Source organism: Somniosus microcephalus, chromosome 3, assembly GCF_052327205.1.
Source record: "Somniosus microcephalus isolate GS21.2 chromosome 3, FLI_Smic_1.0, whole genome shotgun sequence".
NCBI lineage: Eukaryota > Metazoa > Chordata > Chondrichthyes > Squaliformes > Somniosidae > Somniosus > Somniosus microcephalus.
Window position 1 is genome coordinate 53,532,428 of NC_140989.1, and position 23,961 is coordinate 53,556,388.

Below are 23,961 nucleotides of genomic sequence, written 5' to 3' on the forward strand. Positions count from 1 at the left end.
GTCGTCGTTGTTAAAAATCCACTGAAGCAACACAAGAAACGTCTTTGCATTGATTACTCGCAAACTATTAACCAGTATACCAACCTGGATGCCTACCCACTACCACGCATCGATGAAATGGTCAATAACCTTGCCAACTACAAGGTATTTTCAACTTTTGATTTAAAGAGCGCATATCATCAAGTACCGCTAAAGGACTCTGACAAAAATTATACCAATGGTCGGCTTTATCAGTTTTGTCGCCTTCCATTTGGGGTCACCAATGTGGTGGCCGTCTTTCAACTGGCAATGGATAGCCTAGTCAAACAGGAGAACTTAACGGACACTTTTCCATATCTAGATAATATCACCATTGCTGGTCATGACCAGAAGGAGCATGATGCCAATCTCCAGAAATTTTTTGACATTCTCCATCATCGCAATTTAACCTTAAATGAGTCCAAATCTGTGAAATCAGTACCATCAGTCAAAATCCTTGTCTACTGGGTGGGCAACGGTGTCATCAAACCAGATCTGGAGCGATTTTGTCCGCTTCAGGAGCTCCCTCCCCCTACGAATCTCGGCTCGCTTCGTCGGGCACTTGGCATGTTCGCCTATTATGTGAAGTGGATACCTCACTTCTCCAACAAGATCCAGCCCCTGCTTCACGCAAAGTCATTTCCATTGGAGGCAACGGCTATTTCAGCTTTCAACCTCCTCAAGTGACAACTGGAAAAAGCCATGCTTCGTTCCATTGACGAAAATCTTCCTTTCATGGTCGAGTGCGATGCATCGGAGGTGCCGATCTCTGCTACCTTGAATCAAGGTGGTCGACCCGTTGCATTTCTGTCCAGAACTTTGCAGGGTAGCGAGCTCCATTATGCTCCTGTCGAGAAGGAGGCTACGGCCATCATCGAAGCTGTACGTAAATGGAGTCATTTCCTCGCTCGTCGCCATTTCACACTTATAACCGATTAGCGCTCCGTGGCCTTTATGCTGGATAACCGGAAACGCACTAAGATCAAGAATAACAAAATACAATTCTGGAGGATGGAATTGGCTGCCTTTGGATACACCATACATTATCAACCCGGCAAAGAGAATGTGGCCCCGGATACCCTCACGCAGGCATTCTGCTCTTCTATATCAACTTCGACTCTTGCAGATCTTCATACTGACTTATGCCATCCTGGCATTACCCGTATGTTGCACTTTGTGTGCGATCTATAAACCTCCCATTTTCTACGGAAAATGTGAAAAGAATATGCTCCTCCTGTAGAATTTGTGCGGAATTAAAACCGCAATTCTTCCATCCTTCGGATGGCTTGCTCATACACGCTATGCAGCCTATGCAGCAAATCAGCATTGACTTTAAAGGGCCATTGCCTTCCTCAACGCGAAACACCTACTTACTTACTATGGTGGATGAATATTCACGCTTTCCCTTTGCTTTCCCCTGTCCCAATATGCTTACTTCCACAGTGATCAAAAGCCTTGATCAAGTCTTTTCCCTTTGCGGTACGGCCAATTTCATCCACTCTGATCGGGGTCCCTCCTTCATGTCAAGCGAACTCAAAAGTTATCTTTCCCAACGGGGAATCGCCACAAGTAAAACGACACCATGCCATCCCATCGATAATGGACAGGTTGAGAGATACAACGCTATCATTTGGAATGCTGTTCATCTTGCACTGAGGTCACGCAACCTACCAGACCAGCAGTGGGAAACTGTGCTCCCTGACGTGTTACATTCCATCAGGTTTCTTCTTTCAATGTCCACCAATGTCACGCCTCACGAGCGATTCTTCAGGTTCCAGCATCGCTCCACTCATGGGACGTCCCTACCATCATGGTTGGCAGCTCCCGGCCCCGTGCAGCTCTGAAGATTCGTCCGATCTTCCAAAAACGATCCCCTCGTCGATGCGGTGGAACTCACGGATGTTAATCCCACGTACGTGCATGTGCGGTACCCTGATGGCCGGGAGTCCACCGTTTCACTCCGAGATCTGGCTCCCTGTCCAACCGGTCCCACGGACCCAACTGATAGAGGGACCCACGGTGATGATGCCGACATTCTGCGCTCCTTTGAAGATGATGACCTACCTGGGACATCAAGAGGTCTGCCGGCTACCCCACCGGATCCACTCAGGGAGCCGAGCGCTCCCCGTGGGATGGCCACCCGAAGCCAGGACACCGGTCAAACCCCGGCTATCAAACAAGATGAAGCCAGCTCTGCACCTGTGAGGACCCGCACCCGGAGTCATGACCTCCCCAGTCTCCCTCAGGTCGATCAAGGCGACACAGGCCCTGTCGATCTACCAGTACGGATCAAGCGGCCCAGGGACCAAGACATGGTCCGGGGAGACGTGCCTTCCAGCCATAAACAAAGATCTAAACGACTGCAGCTATTCGTGGTCCGCCTAATCCATTAGGAGGAAATCGTCGGACTTCCAAATCTTTTAGGCAGGAAGAATGTTATAAATCTCATCATCATGAAGAAACGACTCATGAAATAACACTGGACGGCCAGCTGGTGGTGCCGTCCAAGGAGTATAAATACTCGGGCGTGGGCCCAGATTTCCCAGGGACATTTTGTAAGACAGGAACTAGTGAAGGACAACTAGACATCCATGTTTTGAAACAAGAGTATGAAGAGTGTGTGAGAAAGGGAGAATGAGAGAATGAAGAGCATGTGAAAGGGAGTGAGTTTATGAAGAGTGTGTGTGAGAGAGGGTAAGAGTGTGAAGATTGTGTGTGAGAGAGAGTGAGAGTATGAAGAGTGTGTGAGAGAGGGAGAGTGAGAGGATGAAGAGCATGTGAGAGGGAGTGAAAGTATGAAGAGTGTGAGGGAAAGAAAGCGGGAATATGAAGAGTGTGTGAGAGGGGGATTGAGAGGATGAAGAGTGTGTGTGAGAGAGAGAGTGAGAGTATGAATTGTGTGTGAAAGAGGGAGAGTGAGAGAATGTAGAGTGTGTGAGAGAGAGAGTGAGAGTATGAAGTGTGTGTGTGAGAGATTGAGAGTATGAAGAGTGTGTGTGAGAGAGAGTGAGAGTATGAAGAGAATATGAAGAGTGTGTGTGAGAGAGTGAGTGAGAGTATGAAGAGTGTATCTGAGAGAGAGAGAGTGACAGTATGAAGAGTGTTTGAGAGATCGAGAGTGAGAGTTTGAATAGTGTGTGAGGGATAGTGCGTGAGAGTATGAAGAGTGTGAGAGAGAGGGAGGGAGAGTATGATGAGTTTATGAGAGTGAGAGAGTGAGAGAATGAAGAGTGTGTGAGAGAGGGAGAGTGAGTGTATGAAAAGTGTGTGAGAGAGGTATAGTGAGAGTATGAAGTGTGTGAGAGAGAGGGAGTGAGAGTATGAAGAGTTTGTGAGAGTGAGAGAGTGAGAGAATGAAGAGTGTGTGAGAGAAGGCGACTGAGAGTATGAACAGTGTGTAATAGGGAGAGGGACAGTATGAAGTGTGTGAGAGATGGTGAGTGAGAATATGCAGAGTGTATGAGAGAGAGAGTGAGGGTATGAAGAGTGTGTGAAACATAGAAACATAGAAGATAGGAGCAGGAGTAGGCCATTCGGCCCCTCGAGCCTGTTTCGCCATTGAATAAGATCATGGCTGATCATCCAAATTCAGTACACTGTCCCTGCTTTCTCCCCATGTCCCTTGATCCCTTTAGTCTTAAGAAATATATCTAACTCGTTCTTGATTATATTTAATGAATTGGCCTCAACTGCCTTGTGTGGTAGTGAATTCCACAGCTTCACCACTCTCTGGGTGAAGATATTCCTCCTCATCTCAGTACTAAATGGCTTATCCCTTATCCTTAGACTGTGGCCCTTGGTTCTGGACACCCCTGCCCTCGGGAACATCCTTCTTGCATCTCGGCTGTCTAGTCTTGATAGAACGTTATAAGTTTCAATGAGATCCCCTCTAATTCTTCTAAACTCTAGCGAATATAAGCCTAATCGACCGAATCTCTCCTCGTATGTCATTCCTGCCATCCCAGGTATCAGTCTGGTGAATTTTCGCTGCACTCTCTCCATGGCAAGAACATCCTTCCTCAGGTAAGGTGACTAGAATGACACAAAATACTTAAGGTGTGGTCTCACCAAGGCCCTATACAACTGCTGGAAGACGTCCTTGCGCCTGTACTCGAATCATCTTGCTATGAAGGACAACAAACAATTTGCCTTCTTAACCGCCTGCTGCAGCTGCATCCTTACCTTCAGTGACTGGTGCACAAGGACACCAAGGTCTCATTGCACTTCCCCTTTTCTCAATCTATTGCCATTCAGATAATAATCTGTCTTCCTGTTTTTGCCACCGAAATTGATAACCTCGCATTTATCCATATTATAGAGTGAGAGAGGGGGAGTGAGAGTATGAAGAGTGCATGACAGAAGGAGTGAGAGAATGAAGAGTGTGTGTGAGAGAGAGAGTGAGAGTATGAAGAGAGGGAGAGAGAGGGTGAGAGTTTGAAGAGTGTGTGAGAGAGAGAGTGAGAGTATGAAGAGTGCGTGTGAGAGAGAGAGTGAGAGTATGAAGAGAGTGTGAGAGAGGGAGAGTGAGAGAATGAAGAGTGTGTGTGAGAGAGAGAGTGAGAGTATGAAGAGAGGGAGAGAGAGGGTGAGAGTTTGAAGAGTGTGTGAGCGAGAGAGTGAGAGTATGAAGAGTGCGTGTGAGAGAGAGAGTGAGAGTATGAAGAGAGTGTGAGAGAGGGAGAGTGAGAGTATGAAGAGTGTGTGAGAGAGGGAGAATGAGAGTATGAAGAGCGTGTGAAAGGGAGTGAGAGTATGAAGAGTGTGTGCGAGAGTATGAGATTATGAAGAGTGTATGTGAGAGAGAGTGAGAGTATGAAGAGTATGTGAGAGAGGGATTGAGAGGATGAAGAGTGTATGAGAGAGGCAGAAGGAGATGAAGGGTGTATGAGAGAGTGAGAGTGAGAATATGAAGAGTGTGTGTGAGAGAGAGAGAGTATGAAGAGTGTGTGTGAGAGAGAGAGTGAGAATATGTAGAGTGTTTGAGAGAGGGAGAGTGATAGTATGAATGGTGAGTGAGAGAGGGAGTGAGAATATGAAGACTGTGATAGAGAGTGAGAGTGAGAGTTTCAAGAGTGTGTGAGAGAGGGTGAGTGAGAGTATGAAGAGCGTGTGAGAGAGGGAGTGAGAGTAAGAAGAGTTTGTGAGAAAGAGAGTGAGAGCAGGAGGAGTGTGTGAGAGTGAGTGTGAGAGTATGAAGAGTGTGTGAGAGAGGGAGAGTGAGAGTATGAAGATTGTGTGAGAGAGGGAGAGTGAGAGTATAAACAGTGTGTGAGAGAGGGAGAGAGAGTATGAAGATTGTGAGAGAGAGGGAGTGAGAGTATGTAGAGTGTTCACCGACACTCTTTAATATTTACATAAATGAATTGGCAAAACTACTTGAACAATCTACAGCACCTGGCCTTGCCCTATATGACTCCAAGGTTAAATTCCTCCTCTATGCAGATGACCTGGTTCTGCTCTCACCAACAGAGGAGGGTCTACAGCAGAACCTGGATCTGCTAGAGTCGTTCTGTCAGACCTGGGCCCTGACAATAAACCCCCAAAAAACCAAAGTACTTGTGTTCCAGCAAAAATCCAGACACCAGGGACCCAGAATAAACTTCACACTAGGAGCAACTAAAATTGAACAAACTACAAATTACACATACTTAGGCTTAAAAGCCAGTTCTACAGGAAATTTTCATTTGACTGTGAATGAACTGAAAGAGAAAGCAAAAAGGGCTTTCTACGCCATTAAAAAGTCAATCCAAATAGAAATTCCAATTGACATTTGGCTCAAAATTTTTAAAGCAGTGATTGAACCAATTGCACTCTATGGCAGTGAGGTGTGGGGCCCGCTAACACAACAAGAATTTGCAAAATGGGACAAACACCCAATTGAGATCCTACATGCAGAATTCTGTAAAAGTAGGCTGTGGACTCAGAGAAAAACCGCAAACAATGCATGCAGGGCAGAGCTAGGCCAATATCCAGTACTAATTAATATCCAAAAAAAGCCATCAAATTTTGGAAACACCTAAAAAGGAGCAACCCCCACTGCTATCATTACGAAGCCCTGAAATGCCAAGAGATGATCATAGAGAAGAGTCCCCTCAGTCAACTAGTCCTGGGACTCAGTGAAGTAACTACTAACACTACTAATAATAATCAGTTCTGGGACAGTGACATCCTAGCACAGAGAATTCGACCTAACACAATTGTCACTAAACAAAAGGAAAAATATTTGACCTATTGGACAGAAACGACAAAAACCCAAAACAAACTCGATTGCTATTTGGCCCTAAACAGACAATACACCATGGCTGAATACCTGACCATGGTAAAAGATAGCAAACTGAGAAAAACCTTGACAATGTACAGACATAGTGAGCATAGCCTGGCCATCGAAAAAGGCAGACACAGGCAGACCTGGCTGCCAAGAGAGGACAGGATATGCTCTCACTGCAGCCAGGGAGTGGTGGAGACAGGGATGCACTTCCTCACAACTTGTGGAAACTATCAGGACATAAGGGGGAATTTCTACCCAAAAATCATAAAAATATGCCCTGAATTCAAAAATTTGAATGACCACCAAAAACTCCCATATCTATTAGGGGAACAGAGAAATTGCGTAACTTTAGCGGCAAACTATGTTACAGCTTGCCATAAGCAGAGGGACAATCATTAAATCTATGAAAAGATTATATGCATATTATAGGTGTGTATATTTATATATACAGGGATATATCTGTCTATACACTGTATGTCTAGATCTGCATTTACGTGTTCAATCATGCATGTTTTTCTGTGCTTTGGCAACATAAGATGTACCTTGTCATGCCAATAAAGCAATTTGAATTGAATTGAATTGAAGTGTTTGAGAGAGGGAGACTGAGAGTATGAAGAGTGTGTGAGAGAGGGAGAGTGAGAGTATGAAGATTGTGTGAGAGTAAGAGAGTGAGAGAATGAACAGTGTGTGAGAGAGGGAGACTGAGGGTATAACGACTGTGTGAGAGAGAGAGTGAGATTATGAAGAGTGTGCTAGAGAGAGTGAGTGAGAGTATAAAGAATGTGTGAGAGGGAATGAGAGTATGAAGAGTGTGTGTGAGAGAGTGAGTGAGGGTATGAAGGGTGTGTGAGAGAGGAAGATTTAGAGTATGAAGATTGTGAGAGAGAGGGAGTGAGAATATGAAGACTGTGAGAGAGAGTGAGGCTATGAAGAGTGTGTTAGAGGGAGACAGAGTGTATGAAGAGTGTGTGAGAAAGGGCGTGAGAGGATGAAGAGTGCATTAGAGAGTGAGTGTGAGAGTATGAAGAGTGCGTGAGAGAGGGAGTGAGAGTCTGAAGACTGTGCGAGAGAGAGATACAGTATGAAGAGTGTGTGGGAGAGGGAGAGTGAGAGTATGAAGATTGCGTGAGAGAGGGAGTGGGAGTATAATGACCGTGAGAGAGGGAGAGAGGGAGATTATGAGGAGTGTGATAGAGAGAGTGAGTGAGAGAATGAAGAGTGTGTGAGAGGGAATGAGAGTATGAAGAGTGTGTGAGAGAGAGTGAGAGTATGAAGAGTGTGTGAGAGGGAATGAGAGTATGAAGAGTGTGAGAGAGAGGGAGTGAGAGTATGAAGAGTGTGTGAGAGAGGGAATGAGAGTATGAAGAGTGTGTGAGAGGGAGTGAGAGTATGAAGAGTGTGTGAGAGAGAATGAGAGTATGAAGAGTGTGTGAGAGGGAATGAGAGTATGAAGAGTGTGTGAGAGGGAATGAGAGTATGAAGAGTGTGTGAGAGGGAATGAGAGTATGAAGAGTGTGAGAGAGAGGGAGTGAGAGTATGAAGAGTGTGTGAGAGAGGGAATGAGAGTATGAAGAGTGTGTGAGAGAGGGAGTGAGAGTATGAAGTGTGTGTGAGAGAGGGAGTGAGAGTATGAAGAGTGTGTGAGAGGGAATGAGAGTAGGAAGAGTGATGTAATAAAACTCACTACGCACTTGGTTTGAGCATAAAGCAAGGCTTTAATCAATTTGTTTCAGAACATGGAGGTCTAGTTGTATCCACTAGCTTCTTGTCTTACAAAATGTCCCTGGAAAGCTGGGCCAACGCTCAAGTATTTATACCCCTTGGACGACGCCACCAGCTGGCCGTCCAGTGTTATTTCATAGGTAGTTTCTCGATGATGAGATTTATGACAAAGAGTGTGTGTGAGGGAGAGTGGAAGTATGAAGGGTGTGTGAAAGAGAGTGAGAGTATGAATAGTGTGTGTGAGAGGGAGAGTGAGAGTGTGAAAATTGTGTGGGAGAGGGAGAATGAGACTATGAAGAGTGTGTGTGGTAGGGAGAGTGAAGAGTATGAAGAGTCTTATTTGAAATCACAAGCTTTCGGAGCGTTGCTCCTTCGTCAGGTGAAGAGTGTGTGAGAGAGGGACAGTGGGAGTATGAAGAGTGTGTGAGAGGGAGTGAGACTATGAAGAGTGTGTGAGAGAGGGAAAGTGAGAGAATGAAGAGTATGTGAGAGAGGGAGAGGGACAGTATGAAGCGAGAGAGTGAGAATATGAAGAGTGTGTGAGAGAGGGAGAGTTAGTCTATGAAGAGTGTGTGAGAGCGGGAGAGTGAGAGTGTGAAAATTGTGTGGGAGAGGGAGAATGAGAATATGAAGAGTGTGTGAGAGCGGGAGAGTTAGTGTATGAAGAGTACATGTGAGAGAGAGAGAGAGGATGATGAGTGTGTGAGAGAGGGAGCGGGAGAGTATGAAGAGTGTGTGAGAGAGGGAGCGGGAGGGTATGAAGAGTGTGTGAGAGAGGGACAGTATGAAGAGTGTGTGAGAGAGAGTGAGAGGATGAAGAAAGTGTTAGAGAGGAAGAGTGAATCTATGAAGAGTGTGAGGGAGAGGGAGAGTATGTAGTGTGTATCAGAGGGTGTGAGAGTATGAAGGGTGTGTCGGAGAGGGTGAGTGAGAGATTGATGAGTGTGTGAGAGAGAGGGAGAGTGAGAGTATGAAGAGTGTGTGTGAGAGAGAGAGTGAGAGTATGAAGAGTGTGTGTGAGAGGGAGTGTGAGAATATGAAGAGTGTGTGAGAGATAGAGTGAGAGAATGAAGATTGTGTGTGAGAGGGAGTGAGCGAATGAAGAGTGTGTGAGAGAGGGAGTGAGAGAATGAAGAGTGTGTGAGAGAGGGAGTAAGAATATGAAGAGTGTGTGAGTGGGAGAGTGAGAGTATGAAGAGTGTGTGAGAGAGAGAGTGAGATTATGAAGAGTGTGTGTGAGAGGGAGTGAGAGTATGAAGATTGTGTGTGAGAGAGGGAGTGAGAGAATGAAGATTGTGTGTGAGAGAGGGAGTGAGAGAATGAAGATTGTGTGAGAGAGGGAGTGAGAGTATGAAGAGTGTGTGAGAGAGGGAGTGAGAGAATGAAGATTGTGTGAGAGAGGGAGTGAGAGTATGAAGAGTGTGTGAGAGAGGGAGAGTGAGAGTATGAAGAAAGTGAGAGAGAGGGAGTGAGAGTATGAAAAGTGTGTGAGGGAGAGTGAGCAGTGTGAGAGTGAGGTTGATTAGTGTGTGTGAGAGAGAAAGAACATAATTGTGATATAAAAGCAATGTGTGCGTATGTGTGAAAGCGAAAGCAAGAGAGAAACAAAAATGAAAGAGGGGAGCAAGAGAAGAGTGGGATGAAGGAAGTGCTTGTAGGTGTGTGTGAGCGAATTTGGAAGTTGGAAAGGGAGAGTCAAATAGTTCAAGTTTACTGTTTGATCGATGCTCTCACCCAAACCAGTTGAAGTGTAGCAGGCTGCGAGATAAGGCATGTTGAGAGGAATAAGCCGCTATGATTAAATTCCTTGAAATGATGCATTTACAATAAAACTGGTTTCACTTAAATATGAAATGAAAGAAAGTAATTGAACGTTTTTACAGGGAGATGGAGTCATTAGCTCCATTCCGTCCCGAAAGGTAGCTTCAAGTTGCATCAGCCCTGCAGTTCTGAACTCTTTAACTTGTTCGTAAACTTGGGAAATATTTAACATTTTGCATGCAAGATGATTTACTTTCTGTGTTAATTAGCCATTCCACACAAAGCATTAGAAAGATAGCATACATCTATTAAACTGCCTAAACTGATCTTCAAATTGCCACCACAAATTTATAGCATGCTAAAATGCTAAATCATGAATGAATACGAAGCACTCTCGGCAGCTAATCGCGTCATTGTAATATTAATGATATATAATAATTGTAATATAATAATAATATAATAATGTGTTCATCTCACAGCGAGTTACTGAGAGTTTCACACACGAGCCTGTCTATTTCTTATCATTTGGCTTAGAGTCGATAATATTCATACCGATCGGTGTTCATGTATGTCTATTTATACATACGAATATGTCTGGCATCGTTGCTTACGAAAATGTTCGTTAATATGATTTGCGGTTTTGAATATCCTTACGTGATTGATAGAAGTAAGTATTTCTGTATAAGATTCTCCGAGTGCTGTTGTACCTTTATACCGTCAATTAGTGTCGAACGGTGGTTAAAGGCTTCAAGAGCATCGGGTGAAACTTCAGGCCTTCAAGTGTCATTCATTGGGTGCAGCAATGCCTCATTTTGATGAAAATGCAACTCTTTTGATGTATGTAATTTCTAAAATAAACTCAGTTCCAGAAGTTACTTTGGAACCTGTGTCACTTTTGACTGATCATAAATGTCGCCTCCCAAATAAAACTCCTAAAACTTGCCCGATATTAGCTCTGGAACCTGGGCTGGATCACACTGGAGAATAATTTACAGGTGTTCTGAGCGGGGAGTGGAGGGGGTGGGGGCGGGGGAGGCGGGCTGCTGAGCTTCAGAACTCCCGTATTCAGGACAGCGTCCTCTACAGGGGACTGAGGACATATCTTTCCTGTTGAGCCCGAACGCTAACCAAGAGAAATGGAAATCTACAGTGTCATAACAGTCAAGTAGCGAGGTCTCCGACTTGTAAATAGGCCGTTCTTGTGCATCATTATTAGCATTTTAAATAAAACTACAATTGTCTGCATTAGTATACGTCTACATTATCAATATTAATAAAAATCCTAGTCGATTGCTATGTGTCTTGAACCGAGTTTTATGAATGAATCCATCAGTGCTGCTAATGAGGCCCCACAAAGAAACGGCAATACTACCGAACGATGATATCATGCAAATTAGTGAAATTTGTACAAAAGTATTTGCTCCTGACCCCATCCCCCACCCCCGCGCCCCCTCCCACCCACCATTGCTTTAAGGAAGTAGAGCAAAGGGACGAAAAGTGAAGTCGATGTGTTAAACTCCAAAAGACGTTCAGCAGCGTCTATCTGATGCCTCGAATACTTTTGTGATATAGTCTCAGGTGCAGGCCCCTGATTGGATTTAAAGCCAATGATGGATTCTCTGCCCTTGTGCTGATGTAGCAGTGTCGCTCGCATTCTTCTCCACGGTCTCTGACCATTATTTAGACTCAAAGTTGTGAGGTTAACACATCAATGCTTACACGGATGTACCAATAATTATTCAGGCCGTTCAGAGGCGACATAGCAATGGAAACAGTAACATAAATCGTCCAGTATAACCACACTCGTAAATATCTCTGTAGGTTTACCAGGCCATTACTAGTGTGGCTAACACGATTCAGTAAATAATAGCGTTTGGATAAGATGTGGAAGTTATATATATTTCCAAAAAATATTTTTTGTGGAGCATTGCTATTGGATACCATTCAATAAGTAGTTACGTTACTGTTTCAAGATCAGTATTTAATATGAATTAGGCTGTTAGGAGGATTAATAAATATTATTATTAACGGTTCGTTGACTCCAAAAGTGATAACAATTTAGGGAGACACGGTAAGTCACTCCAGAGTTATGACTACTGTATTTGTGTGTTGTGTGTTTATGGATATGTATTATGTTTCTCTGTTTTGTTGTATCCACTGTGACTGTGGTTCTGTATGATGTTTGCGTCGAGTTTTCTGTGTGTATTTGTTGTGTTTAGGGTGACAATGTTTATATTTGATGTGTGTATATTTGCGTGTAAATGCTCTGTGTGCTTTGTGTTCCATGTGCATTTAGTGTGTTACGTACGTTTTTGTTGCATGTGTTTCTTGTGTTTGCGTGTTTTTGTCCTGAGTTTGTATTATTTGTAGGTATGTATTTTGTAGCTAACGTGTTTGTCTAACAGAATCGAAATTTTACAGCACAGAAGGAGGCCATTCGGCCCAGTGACCTCGCCAGTTCTCTGAAGCAGCTAACCCGTTAGTTCCATTCCCTTATCCTTCCCTTTGCCCGTATACATTTTTCTTTTCCAAATATTTATCCAATTCTCTTTTAAAAGATGGATTCTGTTTCCACCACTGCTTCAATTCATAAAACATTTCTCATAACCTGTCCCTTCCAGTGTCTCTGTATTTTGTGTCTCTATGTGTATTGCTGTGTCTATGAGTATAACTTTAATGTGTGCATTTAAGCGTCGTGTTAATGTGTGTTTTAGAGCTATGTATTATGTTCGTGCATTGCGTCTATTTGCGTGTTTTATGTTTTGGTAGGTTATATGTGTTTGCATGTTGCATTTGTGTACATTGAATTGTTGATCACGGAATCATAGAATCAATACGGTAACATTCGGCCCATCGTGCCTGTGCCGGCATTTATTCGATGTTCATGGTTTTTTTGTGTGTAGCGTTTACGCCTTGTTGGAGTGTTCTGTGTCTATCACTATATGCTTATACATTAAGTTTGTTCTGTTTTGTGAGCATATATGATCTTTGTATGTGGTTGTTCTGTGAGCGTATTACAATTGTGTGTAGTGTTTGTATGTGTTTATGGTGGAGTGTTTTGTAGTCTCTGTTTTGTTGGTGTGTGACTATTACTGTATATGTGTGAAATCAGTTTGTATGTTGTTTTGGGTGTGCATTATCTTTGCATCTTGTCATTGTGTATGCTTTATTTGTGAATGTGCATCATTGTTGTGTGTTGTATATATTTTGGCGTATTATGTTTGTATACTATGCATTATGTTTGTGTGCTGGGTGTGTATTTGAGTATTGTCTTTGTATGTTATATATAATAAATGGTGTTGTTTTGCGGTACTATCCTTGTAGGCTTTACTTTGTGTTTCATGAGTGCTATGTTTGTGTACTGTATGGCTGGATTATGTTTATGTATTGGGTATTTGTGTGATGTTTTGGTATGTAAACCCACAAAGCCACATTTAATTAGTCCCAGCAGTTTTGCTGCAGAAGCACCATCAGAGTAACGAGGTATTAGTATAATCAGCTTCTTTGCATTCAACAAATATTACAAGTAAAAATAAACAATGAAACAATCCTAATTTTTCAGCAACACGTGTAAAACATAGGTTTTTGTGCCTGGATGTTTGATTTGGGAGGATTCGTACAATAACGTTACAGTTACTGTTTATGTATGACTAGATGTTTAATACCAGACTGTTCACTCTACAGGGAAGAGAAGGAATCCTCGCATGCTTTCTCCAATGATCCCTGTTGTAAAAGTAGAATCAACGCTCCATTGAGGAAGTACGTCTTTACAATAAATATACAGAACAGTACACAAGCATTACAAATACAACTCGCCTTGGGATGAGAAGTTAATAGGAAATTGTAATACTATCCTTCAGCACCACCCCCACCCCCACCCGGTCCCTAACTAATCCGCTGTAGTTGAAAATCCAAGCGATAAATGCATTGCGGCTTATACGTTTGTACACGTGTTCTGCACAAATATCGCTTGGAGATTGCGGTTGTTTTGGATTAAAGCCGTGTACATATCTGAAGAGAAGAGCCCCACTTGCTGTGCATTGTCCACAGCCAATTCAAACAGCCTGTGAAAGAAAAAACAATGGTTGTCCAAACGTCACTTTCTCAACGCTATAGCTGGTGTCTATCTATCTATCTATCTATTTATCTCTCTCTCTATCTATCTATCTTTGAATCTCTCTATCTATCTATATTGCTATCTATCTATCTATATTTCTATCTATCTATTTTTGTCTATCTGCCTGCCAATCTGTCGAACCAACCATTATGCGCATCCATGACACAATTACAACAGGCATATTTATGGTCATCTTCCTGTTATTCAGTACTTTTTCGTACATATAGTTGGTGGACTTTGTAAGATAATCAGTAGATGGACCGATTCTTATATGAGCAAGTTCTTCATTCCATTTGTTGATAAATGTATTAAAAGATTGCCTGTTTGTGAATTAATTTAGTGATTAAAAAGATTCACAGTCGTGTATCGCAACACACATATAAAACTACTTTGCTGATTTCAAAATCTGGGGAGCCATTCTCAGTTGCATAGAATTAAACTTTGGAAAACCTTAAACATTGCTGCATCATCACAATTGAAGCAAATCTTTGCAACGGACAATTTCGCATAAATGCGCTCTATGGCAGCACATAAAACACTGCTGACGTTACCTAATGGGTCAGCTAGGCCTTACGTTGATACTATTAAAAAGGTTCCTCTTGTGAAAAGGGCTCATAAGATTTGAAATAACGGGGACGACTTGACAAAGAGTGGGTAGTATTTTAGCAGCTTATACCTCTTTTATTTAGTTTGTAATAATAAATGAAACATACTTTTAAAAACTAGATGTGTTGCTCACTAATACCACATGTTAGTGAGTACAGTACATTGGTCAGAAGATGGTTTGTGATGAAGAATGATGCATGGATAGCAGGACAGATGCAAACACTGGGAAATCCCACCGCAGGGCCCCAGCGTGGGTTGTTAATGTTTTGTCGCAAAACACATGTACGGTGTTAATACAGAATGAAGAGTGGGAAAGAATCCATTGGGAATTTGGGGGCGATGTATGAAACAGCAACAAGGCTACCAGTGGAGCAAATACAAAACCAAAAACCAAAGTAGGACAGAGGGCACCACAGCAATCCAGTGCCGGTAGTCCTGCGCACAGACTCACACTTAAGCACACACTCGTACACTCGCACACAGACGTTCACATACTCACCACACACTTACCACTCACAAACACTCACATACATATAAGTGAGTAGACTGCATAATACAGTAATGTCTTTGGTGATGCGAAAGAATGGACAATTCTTACTATTGCGCACATTCTGACGCAAGGACATTCCAAAGATCTCGTTTTTTCTCAGTCTGGGGCGATCCGGCCTGGTTACATCGATTGTTAAAAACAAATGTGTGGGTAACGTGTAGGGGCAAGTCTTTGTTTTTTTTTTCAAATTATGCGACCGAATTGGTACTTGCCCTCACTGCTAACCAAGCAATTGGACTTACCGCAAGCCTTTTGTCTCTGTAGAGAATATTATGGGGTATAGCTAACACTGAGGAAGAATGCAACATATTACACGAAGGCATTAGAAAACTTGCAGACTGGGCAGTTAAGTGGCAAATGAACTTTAACATAGATAATGTGAGGTGATGCACTTCTGTGGAAAAAGTAGAAATATCACCTACACTATAGAAAATAAGAAATTGAATGGGATAGAAGAGCAAAGGGATCTAGGGATACAGGTGAACAAATCATTAAAAGCAGCATTGCAGGTTACCAAAGCAATCAAAAATGCTAGCAAAGTGCTGGAATTTATTTCTAGGGGTATAGAATTCAAAAGTAGTGAAGTTATGTTAAATGTGTACAGGACCCTGATCAAGCTGCACTTAGAGTGTTGTGTGCAGTTCTGCTCTCCATACTATAAAAAGGTCATAGAAACATTGGAGAAAGTACAAAAGAGGTTTACAAGGATGGTACCAGAACTAACAGATTACATTGTCCTCACCTTTCACCCCACCAGCCTTCACATTCAATGGATCATCCTCCGCCATTTCCGCCACCTCCAACATGATCCCACCACCAAACACATCTTCCCCTCCCCTCCCCTTTCAGCATTCCATAGGGACCGCTCCCTCCGAGACACCCTAGTCCACTCCTGTATCACCCCCAGCACCCCTTCCCCTTCGCCCGGCACCTTCCCGTGCAAGTGCATGAGATGCAACACCTGCCCTTATACCTCCCCCCTTCCCACTGCCCAGGGCCCCAAACACCCCTTCCAGGTGAAACAGCGATTTACTTGTACTTCTTGCAATCTAGTATACTGTATTCGCTGCTCACGATGTGGTCTCCTCTACATTGGGGAGACCAAACGCAGATTGGGTGACCGCTTTGCGGAACACCTCCGTTCAGTCCGTAAGGGTGACCCCAAGCTTCCGGTCACCTGTCATTTTAATTCACCACTCCATTCCTACTCAGACCTCCCCGTCCACGGCCTCTTGCATTGTTCCACTTCCGATTAGGCACTTTACAGCCTTCTGGACTCAATATCGAGTTCAACAATTTCAGATCATATTTTTATATATTTTTTATCCACACCTTTGGTTTGTGCCTTTTCCTTTTTTTTCTCTCCCACATGGCAGCTGTCTTTCATTCTGCCAGCGCATTTCACACTTCATCTAGAGCCATCTTTTGTCTCTTTACTTGTCCTATTACCATCTCGCCTTGCCTTGAATATCTCTTAATGTCTCTTCACCTCTTACGGTGTTTCCCTTTTGTTCTTTCATCCCCTCCCCCATTTCCCAGCTCCCTAACTTGCGTTGTAATCTGTTTCATTTCCTGCTTTTTTCTCAGTTCTGAAGAAGGGTTTTGACCTGAAACGTTAACTCTGTTTCTCTCTCCATAGATGTTGTCTGGCCTGCTGAGTTTTTCCAGCGTTTTCTGTTGTTATTTCGGATTTCCAGCATCCAGTATTTTGCTATCATAAGAGATTACAGTTATTGGGAAAGGTTGAGCAAGTTTTCTTTCTTTAGAAAAGGGAAGACTTAAAGGTAACCTGATAACAACAACTTGTATTTATATAGTGCCTTTAACGTAGCAAAACGTCGCAAGGGCTTCACAGGAGTTTTAAAGGTCTTTAAAATTCTGAACGGGTTGGACAAGGTAGATGTGGAGTGAATGTTTCCACTTGTGGGAGAATCCAAAACAAGGGGCAATAAATGCAAGATAGTTACTAATAAATCTAATAAGGAAATAAAGAGAAATTTCTTTACTCAGAGAATGGTTAGAATGTGGAACTGGCTACCACAAGAAGTGGTTGAGGCACATAGCTTAGATGCTTTCAAAAGGAAACTAAAGAAAGATTTGAAAGAAAGACTTGCATTTATATAGCGCCTTTCCCGACCACCGGACGTCCCAAAGCGCTTTACAGCCAATGAAGTGCTTTTTTGAAGTGTAGTCACTGTTGTAATGTAACTAGACCAGTACATGAGAGAAAAGGGAATAGAAAGATATGCTGAAAGGCTGAGATGAGGTAGATAGAATGGGAGGAGACTCCTGTGGGGTATAAACACCAGCACAGAGTAGTTGGGCCGAATTGCCTGTTTCTGTGCTGCATATTCCATGTAATTCTATGTAATGTAATACAACAGAATGTTGTTAATGATTGAGCAATACTTTTTGTTTGTGATCCACGTTAACACACAAGAGATAACTGATGTTCATATGATAGAAAGATAGAGATATAGTAAGATAAATGAATAGACATCATTGTATGCCTAAATCTGTCAACGCGAACAGAAACGTACTTTACCTAAACGGTAACAAGGTAAAGTGCATTCAGTGCCGCATATATACACTCACCTTTTCAACAAACTAGCCTGATAGCAGTTTCCGCCATTTGATTCCAGCTGACAATTATACTGTAATTTGTAAAAGGAAGGCGATTTCAGTGAACGCATTATGTATGCACCGCACCTTCAGAACGCGAATTTATCTTCTTATTGCAAAGTTAAATATATGTCCAAACGTGTTTGCATAAAATCTATCGCAAATGTCCGGGCGTGCTGAAGGCCCGATGCTTCAGAGTGTCATGCACCCGTTGTACAGGTGAACAAATAGATGTGTGCTATTCTTTAAGTGTTGTAAATTCGAGTCCTAAACGACAAAGACTTTAAACAAATGAGCAAGCGGGATTACTAAAATGGAACTTCCTTGTCTGTGAAGAGTGGGGAACGTGTTGCTAAATTCTATTTCCTTTCTCAAATAATTAATCGAAGCATATTTTCGCACTTTACATAATAGGTTCGAACTTCAAACCTGTAACAACTCGTAACACTTAGCATGCCCAACAGGTACTCGGCACCAGTTTTGTATATAACACTGATCATATGTTATTAGGTAACTGAAACATGGTGTGCTTTCAGCAAATATTCAGGGTAACGCCAGAGCTGTACACACTCAAACTTGTTGATCACACTGGTACTTTATTTTTCAAGTGTATTGTCTATTTTGTTTTTGTGCTGGCGATGAAAAAAGGCGAACTGCAAGAAGAGGAAAATATAGTCGCAGCATTATCAAGTAGTAGTGATATTGGTGATTACTAAACGTGGCTTCCCTGTGACCTGTAGCTTCTGACTGATTTGAAAAGTACTTCATTCTTTAGTGTGCGGACAGAATGTGCACACTGAATAAAACAAAACAAAACAAATCACGCAGAACCTTGGGTATATAACTGTTTACATACAAGGCTATTAGTTCGCAAAATGAAGTCGCTCCTGACCCAAAAGTTACCCGTTAAAAATAATCTTCACAATATTTTTTGACTTGAATGTACCCACAGCTATTGGAACTAGCCAAGCCTGTTACGTAACTAACATGCAAACAGTTAAAGGCGACGATTCATTGAGCTGACCGGCATTCACATCTACGATCGTGTTTAGGCATTATCGCACAGGATATATAGCATATAGATTCTGGTTAAATCACGTCGGCAGCGTGACAGCAATAGTTTGCTCCCTCGTACAGCATATTTAGTGATGATTGGACAACAGTTTATCCTGAGTTTTTATCATATCGGTATACGGACTACTAATTTACACAAGAATGCAATGGTAAGTGATGAACATTTGTTGCCAGAATACTGTTGGTGTGTAAGATAGAATATAATTAACTCGATACTTGTCATAATTCGTCATATATAAACTTGGCAACTATTGTAAACGAAACACGCAGTTTCAATAATCCATTGTCTGGTAAAAAAAAACACTTATATTGACAGAAAGAACAGTGAGCTATCATTTCTCTAAATTTCTGTCACTATTTTTACAGGCCATTTCTCTTTTCGAATTGCATACAAGTATTATTTACGGTGGATTGACACTACTTCTACCTGAGTTCAGGTGAATAATAATCACTGGAGGAAAATCCTGAAACTGAGTGAGCTCACGTATGTTTTATTTGACTTTTAAATAAAAGTAACCCATCATCCCGCCCGCTTTTACGCAACACACTCGTCCCCACTACCTTTTGAAAGTAATCTAGCCCGTGCATCGGAAAAGAAATGGAAAAGACTGTTGTTATGATTTTAATTCTATGCTGTCACCTAGACTTTTGATTCCTAATTGGCATGTGTAACTAAACAATGGCTGTAACCATAACAATAAAGCATTATGACATCGATCTGCTCACATTCAAATAGTAACAACAGCTAACCGAATGCGTTTTATTCAGAGAGGCCCTTTCCCTCTAACGTGGAACCGAGACCAATAGCGCGCCACAAAGTTTAAAGTTTACAAGGAAACTTTATCAAAAAGAGCATGCAGTGCTATAATTACATTTTGTTAACGGCGCGGTTTCCTTTACAGTCGCAAATAAATCTGTGTAATAAACAATTCATTTGACATTAATTATGAAGAAGATATTGATTGTAATAAATACAACTAAAGGAAAAATAATGGTAAGTGAGTGACGTGGTTGATTAGCGACAGGGGTCGGAAATTATAATATAAATGCTCCTATATTCACACTGAATAAACTCCCCCCCCCCCATTTCTCAAGTGATAGAAGGACCCTACATGGTCCTTACCACTTGTGTGTGTGTGTGTGTGTGTGTGGGGGGGGGATGTCAATTAATGGTCAAATAAAATATTATGCGACTGCAGCGAAAACATGCGCATTTACTTTGAACAACTTATAAAATTAACAACTAGATCTTTTGGAGAAGGATAGTATAAGTTTGAAAGCCGGCGCACATTAAGAGATCCTGTTTTGTCATGAGTTTATTAGTATTAATATTATTATTTAGTGAAGTGGCGTGATAATCCTCCAACGTTAAAACCTTGCGCGCTTGACTGACTCATCTGTTGAGTGCAATGCGGGCGATGGAAATCAATGTATCTGCTGCAGGCCAGGCTAATGGATTAGAATTAGTCTATAGTGTGGAGTGTTCGATAGTATGGGGGATGGTGATTGCTGAGCTGGGATTGTATAGCTCCCGTTTATCTATAACAAGCTGTCCATAATCCAAATAAAGTAATCATCGCCGGCGTGGAAAGTTCCGGCAGCATTATTTTCTTACTGTAAGGAGCTAGTTCTCACACGCACAAATTAATGAAGGCGCTCAGCGAGTGAAACTGGAACTGATTTGGCAAATTGTTCTTTCATCATCTGTCAGAGGCTTTTGGAATAAAACAACATAAAAAGAAACCTTTTATCCTCGCTCCGCTCTCCCTCGGGGGAGCACTATACATTTGTTTCGAATAATTTACTTTAAGATTTCAAAAGACTAATTGATTTTTAAGTGCTAACCCAGTGGGGGGGAAAGGCACAATGCCATACGCCAAAAGCAAGCAATTGGCAATCGAAAGGTTACCTGAATTTGATAGCAATCGAGCGTTTTATTCGGGAGAAATCAGGAGGGGCATCTGCTTTGGGCAGCTCGAGGGACCGATTATATAGAGGCAGTTAAGTCAACTTTTTTTGACTAAAGCAGATTGAAATGTCAAGCCGACTGACCAATGAGCCATGATAGCACCATATGATATTATATTGTGTTGAACTGGATTCAGTGCTTTTATTCCTGTAACTAATTCGTTTTGACACATACACACATAACGCGGTAGCAGGAAGCCCGGCATTTACCCTTCTCTCCCTCCTCCTCCCAACAACTTCACCCCCAACCACCCCCACCCCCATCACCACAAAAAAACTGCTAAGTTTGCTGGGCTTGGACTCACATCTTTGTTCAATTCATTAGAAGTAACGAGTTGACATAAGGTAAATCTACGGTAAGGCGCCTTTATTTCTTGTCTATGGGGCGACCTCATTAAATATCGCTAACAAGGCGTGCAAATCTCCTGTTTGGACAGTCCTCCTGTAACACTCTGTCCCTTGCAGAATGTATACTTAATGAGCGCCACAAGGAAACTGACTGGCAAGAAATTTCAAATGTCCCTACTAACAGAGTAGGAAGTTTTTCAACATTTTGATACCTGTCGCCTTTCTCGCTACAAATTGTCCATCCAACTCTGAGGTGGGAAAAGACCAGTCGATTGTAAACACAGTTGTTGAAACTGCAAGAGTAAATCTTTCCTTTTATCTACTTATTATTTCCGTGTTTACGTTCTTAAATATCAAGAATAGACTATCAACATATTAAAATTCAAAGCGTAAATATCTCCGCAATATTTTTTTTGAAGTTTTACCGAGCAAGTCACTCATTCTTTCCAACCTGTTCGCTAAATAAATTGGCCGGATAATTGTTCCAACTATTACTACTTTTTTCAGTGCGAAACTTTGAGAAGGCGAACACGTTTGTAATGTTCATATACACGTCCTTCAAGTATGTCACGTTGATAGGAAACGGGTTAGTCAAGTTTGAATAGTTGTGCAGTTATGGGGTTAAAACTTTGCAGCCTTTCTATTCACTTCAGTTTGGCGAGAGCGACTTCAAATTGAAACTTATTCCGCTCAAATTAAGGAAAATTATCTATTACATTTTATGTTAATCCATTATCTGTTGAATCTTACTGGAATCACAATAATACTGGCGCAGAGTGAGCTGGGAGGGGAGAAAAGTCTACACTTCATAATAAATTGCTGCATTTTATAGACCCCGCTTTTATGAACGTATTGCTTACCTTTCAATGAGTTACACTATGCTATTAATACCTCTACCTTTTAACGTTTACTACCTTATACGTAGAAAAGATACACGGACTGAAAGAACAAACATATGTAATGCATTTAAATGGGTTACATGTTTCCCGGTTACGTGAAATAAGTATTAATAAAACGCAGTTCTGTATGTTAAACATTATTTAAATAAATATTTAATAGCGCCAATTGATCAGTATCATCTATGCTTTTAGTTTTAACATATATTTAAGTTGTGCTACCATTTTCTGCAGTATATTTCAGGTATATTGATATTTATTTTTAGAGGGATTCAAATTTTCCCCAATTGTTTCCATTTTCATTTTCAAATAATTGTAATTGCCTTTCAGCGAGTTATTATTTAGCTGTTGCTTTTAAACTATCTAAAGTGCAAACGTGACCCTGATTTATCTGTGAAATTGATAAAGCCAGGGCACTAAAGGGGAACAATATAGCTTTAAGTCTAAAGGCATTGTTTATAACCAAATAGCACACATACAGTTAATTCAAACAGCTAATCCACGATGCGGCTAATATGAATGTATCAGATACAATACAATCAATATTGCAAGCAAAACTAAATAAAATCATACAAGTAATTCGTTTCAGCACCGAGGATTAAGGGCAGACTGTGCTGGCAGTGGATAAATCTGAGCTGTTTGCGCCCCGTCTTGGCAGTGAATATAGCGTCAGGCGACACAGGCCCAGCGGAGCTCACATTTAACCAGCCACCTTAAAGAGACAAGGTCAATGCAGGAGGAAAGAGTAAAGGAAACAGTAGCAGAGGATACAAAACAAATTGGAAATTTAACAAGTAACACCAAACAAAACTGAACAAAAGCGAAAGTAAAGGGTCGAATCGTACTTGCTACATCAATACCGACAATGGTGACTTAACAATACCAAAAATAATAAATAATGAATAAGCCAATTCCCCACCTTGCATGAGGTAACTAACAATCTCCGAAGGCAATACAATTGGATCAGTGAAAGAGAGAACAAAATAGAAGTTCAATCTTTATCACAATGTTATTATTGTTCAACACATTCTAAGTTATGTCATCCGACTGAACTGTTTTAACTCATGAAATAGTTATTTTAAAGACATAGATTCAAAATTATATTGAGATACCCGCACTTCCGTTCCTTTAGCTGTGTAAACTTTCACGGTTGATCAAGCAACGCTGGACTTTAACGTTCCATGTTAACTAGTTATTACCTTGCTGAAAATGGTTTGCGAACATTCACAATTCAACTTTAATCATACGTTATGCAAAGTGCAAAGCAGTAAGACACAGTGACCGCAACAAAAACTGAAATAATTCTAATAGAACAGAAACTTACAGGAGCATGAAAGGCTTCTCCGGGGAAAGAGTCCAGGACCTTTTCACCGCTCGTACACCCTTTTGGATGCTGATTTGTCACTTTGTCTAATTGCTGCGTTTCTTAATAATTGTGAAACTTTTATGTTGCTTTCTTTTTGGGAGGTTACAGTTACGTGAGCCGGACAGGGCTCAGAGCTTTGAATGAAGCCGTTTCATTGACGGTCATTGCTGCAAACAGCAGCGGCCAGCTGCCGTCATTAAAAGGCCATTTACACCCTGTACTCTTCGCACAAAGATTGGACGAATAATTATGTGCTTGTAGCTTTACTATGTGAATGTGGCTCGAACAGGCTCTGACAACCACGTACATCGTTGCTTTTATTCTTAGCACCTGCATATGTATATATTTTATAGAGAGAGACTGAGAGAATTTAATGTACATTTCCACCTTTTCGATTTTTTTGCGCAGAACAGAAGATAAATGTTAACCACCTACCATTAAAACCGATTTATGCTCAGATACATTGCTGGTTGCTCGTAAGACTGTAATGATACAATTTACAACGAATCCTTCTTTTTAAGGTGCTCTCCTTTAGCGGGCGGAAAATCTGAAGCTCCCTACACGCCTGAAACAAATAAATAAATAAATAAGTACGGATTACCGAGGACCTCACAGGGTTAATCTACAGGGATAATAATTCAGCAT

General features: G+C 41.7%; 1 long non-coding RNA gene across 2 annotated transcripts in view; it reads right to left on the reverse strand.

The window, feature by feature from the left end:
* The window catches only part of LOC147121066 (uncharacterized), a 427,228-nt gene that overhangs the window by 401,823 nt on the left and 1,444 nt on the right, over positions 1 to 23,961 (reverse strand). For both annotated transcript variants that reach the window (XR_015076321.1, XR_015076320.1), the window contains exon 2: positions 23,752 to 23,881. This is a non-coding gene — a long non-coding RNA (uncharacterized LOC147121066). The remainder of the gene's footprint in view (positions 1 to 23,751; positions 23,882 to 23,961) is intronic.